The sequence below is a fragment of the Anas platyrhynchos genome, chromosome 11 (assembly GCF_047663525.1).
Source record: "Anas platyrhynchos isolate ZD024472 breed Pekin duck chromosome 11, IASCAAS_PekinDuck_T2T, whole genome shotgun sequence".
In the NCBI taxonomy this organism is placed as follows: Eukaryota; Metazoa; Chordata; class Aves; order Anseriformes; family Anatidae; genus Anas; species Anas platyrhynchos.
In genome coordinates this window covers 18,825,357-18,836,169 of record NC_092597.1, presented here as the reverse complement: position 1 = coordinate 18,836,169, position 10,813 = coordinate 18,825,357, and the positions used below count along the sequence as shown (strand labels likewise).

At 43.4% G+C, this 10,813-nt stretch overlaps 1 long non-coding RNA gene across 1 annotated transcript; it reads right to left on the bottom strand.

Moving 5' to 3' along the window:
- Window positions 1-710: 710 nt before the first annotated feature.
- LOC140003451 (uncharacterized) lies at window positions 711-10,759 on the bottom strand. The gene is made up of 3 exons (XR_011812160.1): window positions 10,325-10,759; window positions 4,775-4,883; window positions 711-3,445 (listed from the first exon to the last, which is right to left on the bottom strand). It is a non-coding gene; the product is annotated as an uncharacterized lncRNA (long non-coding RNA).
- Between the last annotated feature and the right edge of the window lie 54 nt (window positions 10,760-10,813).

Below are 10,813 nucleotides of genomic sequence, written 5' to 3'. Positions count from 1 at the left end.
ATAGGCTTTAAAGGCGATGCTCATTAAGATCGTGCCAAGGGGCGAAAAAAATACATAAAAAGGTGCAGCGTATGGGGACACACTTCATCTGAAGCCCTAGAGATATGTGTTACAGCAAGCCACAAAGAAAATAACAGAGAAGTCCTTTAGTGCTTTTGGCAGGCAAGGCATTTAATAAACATGTCTACCAAGAAGCTTCTATAATAAAACCCGATGTATCATTTCCGTTCACTGAGCTAGTGTCATGTCTGCAAACTGCACAAGGCTTTGTCTCCTCGATGCATTAATTTCCATCCAAATGCCCAGGCAGAGCCTCTATTAGCAACCTCTGTTGACATGAGTAGATTATTCAGGGAAGCATAACTAAATCTCTCTTATTTCTCTGAAATCTACACTCGCTCCTCTGCTGGCAAATGAAAATTCACAAGAGAAAACATCTACTGTCTTTCCATTAAGTGTTTGGGGCTGGATGTAAATCTACAACCTCTGCTTAAGGAAGGATTCTAGAGATCAGCGTCTCCCCCAGATAGGGTTTAGGAACCAGGATCTGCAGTGGCCTGTAGTTCCCTTAACCCTCTGGGCCCAGCACCTCCTGGCTGAGGGAGAATGGGACTAGGAACTGGTGAGTTTTAGAGATGCTGTCAACTGCATGTGGTCATTTATCTGTAAGCCTTAGAGAAACAGGGCAAATTTAGCTAGTCTAGAGCAACTCTTCTGTACGTGCTACCCTGCCAGGCTGTGGTACCGGTCCCTTTGATGCCAGCAACAAGAGAAGGATATTCTGGAGGAACAGTAGGACAGAGCATTGCAGCTGGGGACCCGGGACAAGACACCTCAGTGCCAGATTGCCGTAGGTAGCCCCAGAACACCCAATGCTAAAGCATTTGTACTACATGGGAATAGAGCAATGATCTTTTCTGTAGGTCCACTCGCTCCCTGTCTGGCAATAGCTAATGCCCTCTACCCTGTTTGTCTGAGAAGCAGGGAGCAACTGCCTGCATGGTTTCATTTCTCTGTGACCTAGAAGTACTTTCCAATTTACCACTCACATTGCTCAGCCGAAGTGATACACCCAGATCTGCATGCAGAACATACTGTGGTGCTGAGCCTTACTCCGCTGGCCTACACTGCTTCCTAGCATGGCTTTATTGTTCTGTAAAATAAAGGTCATTATGGTGTTATTCAGGTAGTGACAGCTTTGAAGGAACACTTTCAAATACACTACACAAGCAGACATTATTACCCCCTGCCCAGGGATTTGGAGAAGGTTTCCTCCAGTAAAAGCCTTTGCATTCTGCTTGCAGGAAGCACTACATTAAGGTGGACATTTTTCCAAGCTGAATTCAGATGAGCTGATATTTTTAATCAGACCTTCTTCTAAAGAATGGGCACGCCACTCCCGGGGCAGCGTGCGGGGTTAATGCTCTAATAACCAGTCTGGATTCGCAGAGTAGAGCTATGTGCAAAGCTTAAGACTGAGATATTATGGAACTTGATTTAGATGAAGTCTAATGTTCACTGGCAGATGACATCTGGCTCAGGACACGTGCCTGTGGAAGTCTTGGTGCTCAGCATTTAGAGGCACAGCACAGGAGCTGGAGCAGAGGTGAGATCAGCCAGTCCTCACAGCTGGGACCGTGGAGAATTAGCCTCCCTGGAGAGGACTGTGGGTTACATGTGGCTCCAAGCAGTGCTGTTAGACTCCTACTTCACAAACACTGTACTCCTTCTTGCGTTTTTGGACTGGGGGAAGAAAAGGGGGAGGTGCAGGCAAGGCTTAAAGGCCAGACACCTTTCATCTCCACCGCAATAAACCCATTAGTACCGCGCAGGTGAGGAAGGGTTTGTGGCACGGTGCTGATAACAGCACTGACGGCAGATGTTCGATGCCAGGCAAACTCTTTAGAAGCAACCGTATTTGAAGTGCTTACTTCCAAAAATCGTCAGCTGTATTTGGGCTGATGCTGAAAATATTTTAAACGGTGTTTCAGACAGCAAAAACAAGGGAAGAAACTACAGCTCACAAAGGCTAACCGAAGTGACAATTTGTGTGGCAAAAAGCTACATTTATTTAGTTGATTTAAATGTGCTCTGTAAGGGAAACATATATTTTACACCTACTCTTCGTGTGTAATGGAGGCTTGAAAATTAGTTGGAAAAATGTTATTTGAGAACTATCAGGCATTTTGCCTTTCTTCTTTGCTCTTCACTTTTTCAGAGAGAAAAGTAGGTATGACTTTTTTCCTTTTTGAAGTGATGAGATACATGAGTCTTACAAACATCCAGATTCTCACCCCAGGTATCTTTCCAATATTTGAATTAAAGAGATAAGAAGCAACAGTGAGTTTCTAGCAATTTAAGAATTAATCCTTCCTTTCCTGATCACTTATCTTATCTTTTGATCTACCAAGGTCATAATCCTGCTATGTCTCCACTCATCCTTAGAGACCCTCCAGCCAAACAAAGATAAGATTTCCAATTTCTAAAGTGAAAACAGAGAAATCCCTTCCTGTAAATTACAGCAAAACCAGCCAAACAAAAACTGCACTAACAAACCACAGCGCTGAGGCCTTTTTGGAAAGGAACGAACTGAAGCAAGAGCTCATCCATTTTCCTCTGTCAGCACACCTTTCAGGACGTCTCCCTTCTGGTATGTGTCTTGCCAGAAAATATTAGGTCTGGTTCACTCTGGGGATTTTGCAGTCCAGCTCCAGATGTTAATAGATGTTTCCCTGCCTTCCCCAGAGAGTGGATGCCACTTGCACATCTATAAGATGCTGTCCACTGATTCCTGAGTCTGTAACTAGATGTCAGAGGGTTTAATCTAACAGCTTCCAGACTCCAGCCAGGGAAGCTGCTCCACCCAGAGTTATTCTAGGCAGCACGAGATGGCTGTCGCTCCAGGGGAACACCAGCACAGCAGGGAAAGGCCAGTGCTGGGATGACAGTCACAAGCACGGCTCTGCTGAACCAGAATTAAAGCCTACTGTTGTTTAAAGGGGAATGCTTCAGTACGGCCAGGAGCAGTTTGTCTCATCCCATACCTGCTTAATTGGGTGTTAGGATTCCTTGCCATTCCGACAAGCAGATGTTTTGGCAAGATGTTGGTATCATCAACTTGCTCTCCCCTAGCACTTTTACAAAAGAGCACCCAGGATCCGTGGGGTCACTCCATTTCACAAATGGGTGAAGTGGTGAAGTGTGTAATGTGTCCAAAGGTGCACGTCAAGGTGAGATGCTCCACCACGGGACAGGCAAGGCACAGAGCAACTCCACGAGCACCAGGCTTTCTGAAGATCAGCTCCACACTCCAGGAGGATGGCTGTGTGACAAATGGTGTGCAGATATCCCTGAGCTGCTTTCACGGTGGTAATGGTGAAGATGTGTTAGTGGAGCATCCTACAGAGGCTTAGATGGATTCTCTGCTTCTTACAGCTGTGCAGAACTCTAAAGACACATATATATGTAAGTAGATATTGAAGAGCGAGAAACACTATTACAGCATACATATAGAAATCCCTCACAGAAATACCACTTTGACCTGGTCTGTCTTATCTACTTCAATGACAAAATAAATGCCATGTCTGAGGGTGACACCAGCTCAGCTGGACCAAGAGATGGTACAGGTAGGGCTGTTTTGTTCTGTTTCCCGTCCAGGTCACTTGTAATTCTGTGTGGCGTCCTGCTACTTGGCAGTCATTATAACAACATCAATAAACCTCCAAAGCCATCTGAGGCTGCAAGATTAACAGCCACCACCCCAATGAGTTTATTTTATGTGGCTAAGATGAAGAAAAACACTCTAACGACGCGATCTGCAAATTATCTACAAAATGACTTGAATAATTTGCCAGTTTCCCTCTGACTGCACTTTAGCAGGCCAGCCAGGACTTACTGCATCAACAGCCAGCGAAGCAGTGGGAGGCAAAGTCATAATCGGCTTTTGTGTTCTTTGATTATTGTTATCCAAACTAAACAAAGATTTGTGGTGTACTGGTGTCCTTCCTCTCCCTGTTTTTTTCAGATTAACTGCTACGCTCTGATATCGCGTGCATTACCGACGTTGTAGGAACTTGTCCAGGAGATAATCTCTGTACCCCAGCTTAATGACTGCACCAACCTTTATTTAAAAGAAATCTGCTGCTTATCCTAGACTGAAATTGCAAGCCTTTTGCAGCAGTAACACTGGCTTTTAAGTGTCTGTAAAAAGCCATAAATGTTTTACAGGGTTATAGAAATAACAGTCTAATATGACGTGCTAACTGGGAATGTGCAAAGGAGTCGGACTTGTCCGAGCATATCTGAAGACACTGCTTGCTCTAGATCACCGGTCTTTAATTAGCAGTAGGACTTCACACTAGCCCTCCGATCACCATTGATAGATGAGGCACTGCAGTTTTCCTGCTCTGCTGGTTGAGGTTATCTATTGATAGTCACCGGAAAAAGGATTTAACCTTTACAATTACCATGCGCCCTCTTTTCTGACACACAAGCTCTAAGACTCTCTGATCATACTTGACCTGGTCACTCCTTGAATTTACACCTCTGCTAGCAGCCTGGGTTTTTAGTTTTGAGGAATGAGAATAGGTGTGCTCGTACAGCACTGATCCTTTAGAAATTACACTCTATTTCCTTCCTTACTGGAACTCTGGTCTTTGTTCTGAATGCAGATTACTTCTGCAGAAAATCGTTGGGAAGGTAGAGTTTGCCTCATTTTGTATACATTTCATTTCGTGCACAGAAACATGTATTCATTCCTGCAAATCCAACTCGCCTAAATCCAACGATTTAGCCAGATTCAACTTCTTTGCTTATTTCTTCTCTGCACAATTTCTTGCAATTTCTCCCCCATTCTGCATGCTAAAAATACATCTGGGTGCTGCCTGGAGGCCATCAGAAAGCACAAAGAAAAGGGCAGCCTGAGTTTCATGTACACTGCTAAGCAATGCATAAAGAGCGCTCCCCACAAACGGGGATGTTCTTGTAATAGGAATCCATAAATATAGAAATCTGTCATTCCCAGAAGCAGTTGTATATAGAAACACTCTTAGTAGCTCTATTTAGCCAGCACCAGGCTCTTCTACCAAAAGCACAATTGCCAGTGAGAGCTCAGATTTCTAATGGCACTGAACAGGTGTAAACTGGAAGAAAGCTCAGCAGGGGGAAAAGCTAAACCAGCTCCCAGCCCTGCAATCAGCAAAGCCTTCTCCTTGAGGGTCATGTTTGTAACGGGATAGAAAGCAAGATCTCATCAGAAAGGAAACCAAATACTTTCTGTGTTTTTTCACTGTCTGAATTTCCCCTCTACTTCTCCAAGTCTTGCTCTTCTACCAAAGCTCTCGGGAGCGCAAGCCTTCGCATTAACCACTGCTAAGGGGGAGATGAAAGAAAGATAAAGTTTTCTTGTTATCCAGGTGGGACCCTCTGTCCTATTTACATGGAAAACATGACATACTAGGCAAAATCTAAAACCCATAAATTAGTGTGAATCTCAGAAAGATGACTGCTCCACTAGAATGCATGTTGCAGGAGGGCTGGTAAACTCCCCTTGCTCATATTTATTACTGCTCTGTTGAGAACAAACCACATGATGTCATTGAAGAACAGAGTTGCGAAATCTCACATTCCAGACTAGAAACCAGGAATGATTCCCAAATTAGGCAAATGACATGAAAAAATATCAGTAAAGCATCCGTGAGGCAAAAAAAAAAAAAAAAAAGACTAAAACAAAACAAAAAGCTGAAGCCACATGAAACAAATGACGTTTTCCAAAGCTGTCATGTTAATGACTCCTCACTACAAATACATTTACTCAAAACAAAGTCTTCATTATCTTGAGAACATGGAGCTAGAATTGCAAAGTTAATTTACTATTCATGAGCAATATTTATAGATTATTTATATGGCAACAATCTGCAAATATTTCCTTTGGATACTGCCATTTGAAAGGGATTTTGGATGTCTTGCTTCCCACTGGCATTTTTAGGGGTAGGACTGTAAAAAAAAAAAGCTTCCAAGCTTCCTCTGCTCTAACATCCTATTTACTTGTTTCGATGATAATCTGAAGAGCAAGTATAATGTTATTCTGGAAGTCATTCTTTTGAATGGCTGAAGGTTATTGCAAAGCTTTTTAAAAAAGGCAAGATCCTACTGTATTACTGTTGTTGAAATGAGGGTCCTTTGCCCTCTGTGTCATAGTTTTGTGATTCATTTCCAAGATACTGATTCTTGACCCTGGTTTAGTATTTTCACTTTTGGGGTAAAACTTTCCCTCTTCTGGCTCTGAAGAGCAATAAATCGCCTGACAAATTAAGGCAGCAAGGACAGCTGGATCAGTTTACGGTGTCTAAAGTTAGCTGAGATGCTGGGAAGTCCTCAGGAGATACACTTCCTCCTGGGGCTTTCTGCCTTGTTCTCAAGCAAGTCAAGCTATTTTCCACCGGTTTGGCCTTTCGACATCTGAAGGGGAAGAGACTACACGAGATACCTTGTGTAGCTCATAAAGAAATGGTGATACTATTTTCCTAACAATCAGCTGTGTGAGATTTCTGTTGAACAGCTGGGAACGAGTCCCAGTCTGTCCTAATTAAAGAACAAAATGAAATTAAATTGTAATTGAATAGTAGTACCTCAGCATCACACACAATGTGGCAGAATAGGATGTCCCATCACATTGCAGGAAGGAAAATCAAGGGAAAAAACGTAGGGCCTCCAGGCTCCAAGTACACTGTTTAAGGGCAGCCATGGAAGAAGGCAACCCTTTGCCTCCTTTTGCCAAATGGAGCAGCAGAATTACTGGGTACTTCACACCCACCCATGCTACGTTATCTCTGTGCAGGGGACTTTCTCTACAGTTTACTTGGTGAGCCACACAGCTAATGCTGCAGGGCACTATCCAGAAGCTCTGCTCCATCTGAGCACCTCCTCACAGCAAGTCACAGACACTTCCAGGCACCTGCTGAACCCCTCAAAGCAGTACAGGCGAGCCTTCTGTTAAACACTTAGTCAAGAGAAAGATTTGTCTCATTCAGAGAGCTCCTGATGTGGCTCCAGGCACCACTGAAGAATAATCTCAGCACCAGCCTCATGAAACACTCGATGTTTGGACACATCTGTATTTCTCTGACACTCCTCCACTCCTTCCAGTGGGGGAGACATGTGGGGTTCATGCAGGAGGTACAGAGAGGCAACTTACGGGGCTCCCACTTGGTAGGTCCAATTTCTAAACACAGGCATGCCTCTACCCCCACATACGTCTAGACATTGCTGATCAGAATTTAACTGGATGCAAGGAATGCAATAAAAAAAAAATATCCAAATCATTAATCACTGTCACAGAGTATATTGTTAAAGCCAATTATCTTCAGAACCAAATTACCGAGGGCAGAAAGAAGATCCTTAGAAGGCAGATGACAGAGCAAAGATACAAATGGAAGTAATTGCACTTTGTACATGGGTAACACCTTTCTTTGCTTCCTCCTGCTGTGCTGCTTCTTGTCTGAGCACCAAAAAAAAATAATAAAATCCAACAGCATAAACCTACTTCTTAGGGGGATCAGAAACAAGCCTGAAGAATCCTGAGCTTTATCATTTCTAGACTGTTTGGAATATCTGTGACACCACACATACTGATACAATTGCACCTTGTCAAATAGAGGAACTCTGTAGTGACAATAAATATTAATTCTCTGTGCTGGCTTTCAGCCTAAATCTTAGTAGATTGAAATATCTGCCAGAGGAACATCAAAAAAAGCCAAAGTAGCAATAAAAGTCAAACAAGAGCGCCAGATCTAGCAACCACCACTGCCTGGTTTACACTAGTCAAGTAACAGATGTTTCAGGCTGAGCATTTTAGAGGAAATTAGTCCGATGCACTCATACAATACAGCAAATCCTGTTGCAAATTTACAGAATATTTCAGGAATAAGGCTGCTTCTATTAAAAAATGGATCTAAAACAAACTGACTTGTGTTACAGAGCTTGCAGAGCTCCTTTGCCAGTCCTGCACCAGAGCAGCCACGCTAAGAGAAGATGATCACAAGAAAAATGTAGGTCCACAAATGCCCATTTTTTACACTCAAAAATGATTTTGGGCTGCCCACCCATCCTGCATCACCCCACTACAAAGCTGGCAGTAGTCACCTCTGTGCAAGCTTAGTAGGAATCCTTGCGGTTCATCCCTCCTTGCCCAAGAAACACAAAAGGTAAGGACCTAAGGATCAATACGGTACATCATCTGTTTTTTACAGTTGGGCACTTAAGGCAAAATCCTGAGTGTGAATTCACACACTGTGATTATGGATATTAATTTGTGAGCATAAAGAGTATTTTTGACTAGACAGGTACCTGGTACGTGGCAATGCAAAGCTCTGATTTCACATACCCAAGGAATGGCGTGGTAGATGCATATATGGCATATTTGAAGCTCTGTGACCAGCTAGGGGTGATTCTCACTTTAGAAGCCCCTACACCTTTTTCTTTATCCTATGGCAAAACACTGAGACGTAAGAGGAATGGCAGTGCAAGACGAAGCGAAATCTGATAGAGGCAAGGCAGCAGCTGGCAAACGTCTCAGAACAGGCAGGGCCAACAACAGGGTCAGTGTTTACAAATAATAAATCATGTGAGCAGCACTCACACCAATGTTTGGGAAAGAGTCTGCATCACCAATTTGACCTCCTGCCCAGCTGGACTTTTTTTTTTTTTTTTAAAAAAAAAAACTGAACAGAAATAAACTGGGGCCCCATGTTGGAAACTGGGAAACTACACAAAAGTAGGCAATGAAATAAAGCTGGAACAATGACCAATTCAGACAGTGTAGAGGACTTTCTCCACATTGTACACATAAAAATTTCCTCATCCCAAGGAATTTCCTGCGAAAAACACAGGATGCCTTTATCATAGAGTGGGTGGCACTTGATACAGGACCCCAATTGGCTGGGAACGTCTATGAACCATGCATTATTTTACTGCTACCTTTCCTGTGGGATATTGCCAGCAGAACCACTTCTTTGTAATCTTTGTCAAAGTTTAGTAACACATTCATATAGATTATACCCAGCCATGTTAACCCTGAAGTACAGGCAGAAGTTAATAAAAGAGAAATCTTTTTCTTCTCTCCTTTCTGTGTTTCACTTCATTTCAGCGGCAACATGCCTTTCTCCCCAGATACAATTATTTTGCAGTGGTGAAACTCATGCTACTTTAATACAAAACATGGGGAGCAAAACTAAATTATATCTTATAAGTATGCTAGCATGACCTCCCCTGATGATTCCTGCTATCTTGCTTAATGGCACCATTCACATGCTCAGCACACCTGGAATGATTTGCACAGCCATGACTATGATTTCCATAAACCTGTACAAAAGGACTACTGTAATTTTAAAGATGTCAAATATTGCTACATGAATTAATCCAGAACTAAAGTCTAGGCGATTAGCGTATTTTTGTTGCTTAAAGAAGAAAAAAAAAAAGTAAATCTGTTCCAGTAATTCTTCTGGTTAAACAGATATAAAATGCTGAATCAGCAGCACAAGGAGGTTCATTCCATGAGAATGCCCGTTTAAATGGATCACAGCTTGAACTCTGTGATCACTTCATTTTATATTTGGACAGATGTTGCATGTTGTAATCAAAAACAGTTGTTATTGGCAAGGAAATAGTATTGGAATAAGGAGCAGATGAGTTCTTAAGGAACCCGTTGGGCCACATTCATCCCTGGTGTTACCCCACTGCTTTAATAGGCATTCAAAAATAAAATGAGACCAATCTGTTTCTTAGATGGATATCTCTAGGGGAAAAGAGAGTGAAACAAGATAATTGAACCCCTTTCCCTAAACACTGGTGGCACATATAGAAAACAGGCAGGTTTTCAAACAAAATGTTTTTCAAGTTTACTCTAGCTTTTGAGAAGGCTTCCCAGCTGCTGTGAATTATGACCCATTTGAAAGAGTAAGAGCAGTTGCAGAGACAAATCCCACCTGCAAACTTCCTGGGCAGCAGCCCCAGGCACCCAGGGGATTGTCACAGGTTTGATTTTTGGGGAGCAGCCACGCATGGACTCTCAAAACACCTCATTGTACACCAAGGGACTGGTATTTAACATCACCTCTGCTCTGCTGGTTTAAGTCAACAACTACATTGACTGCTGGGGAAATATGAGCACCGTGACCTCCTCGATGGACAAGTAACAAGACCCAAGTCTGTATTTATAACGCAGTCAGCATGGATTAGCACACCCTTTAACCAGACAGATATTCACTGACTGGCAACCACCTCTAGCACCCTTTAAAGAACTGGGTAGAGAAGCAGCTTGACTTACATAAAGCAGGCTGGGCATGATGTCCATCAGTCAGTGTAACGCTGCTCACAAAGCTCAGCCCTTCTGCTTAGCTCCCAGCTGGCAGTCAGTGCTTTTATCCTTCCCGTTCCTGCCTCATCCTCCCCTCCACAGCTGCAGGAGGAAGGCTGTCAGCCTTTCTTCTCAGCAGCCCTCCTCTCCGCTTCCTGCTGCTTTTCCCTACATTAAGAGAGAAAGGCCTGTGCGAGTCCTTACTTGGGACTTTTGTTCAGTTTGGAGCTTGAAAGGATTTGTGGATGTAGGGCAGCTCAGGAAGGAGATGTTGAGGAAAAAACGGTGTGTTCATGCACAACTGTGGTAACTGAGAGGCAAGGCAGGTGGGCTCCTCAGGAGCTGACCCCAAAGCATCGCTGGGTGCCTATGGGCAGGGGGTGCTTTGGGCCCCCTCCTCATGCACAGGACCCCCTGGGGTGGGGGGGACACAAGGTGTGTGGGTTTGGGGGGCACAGA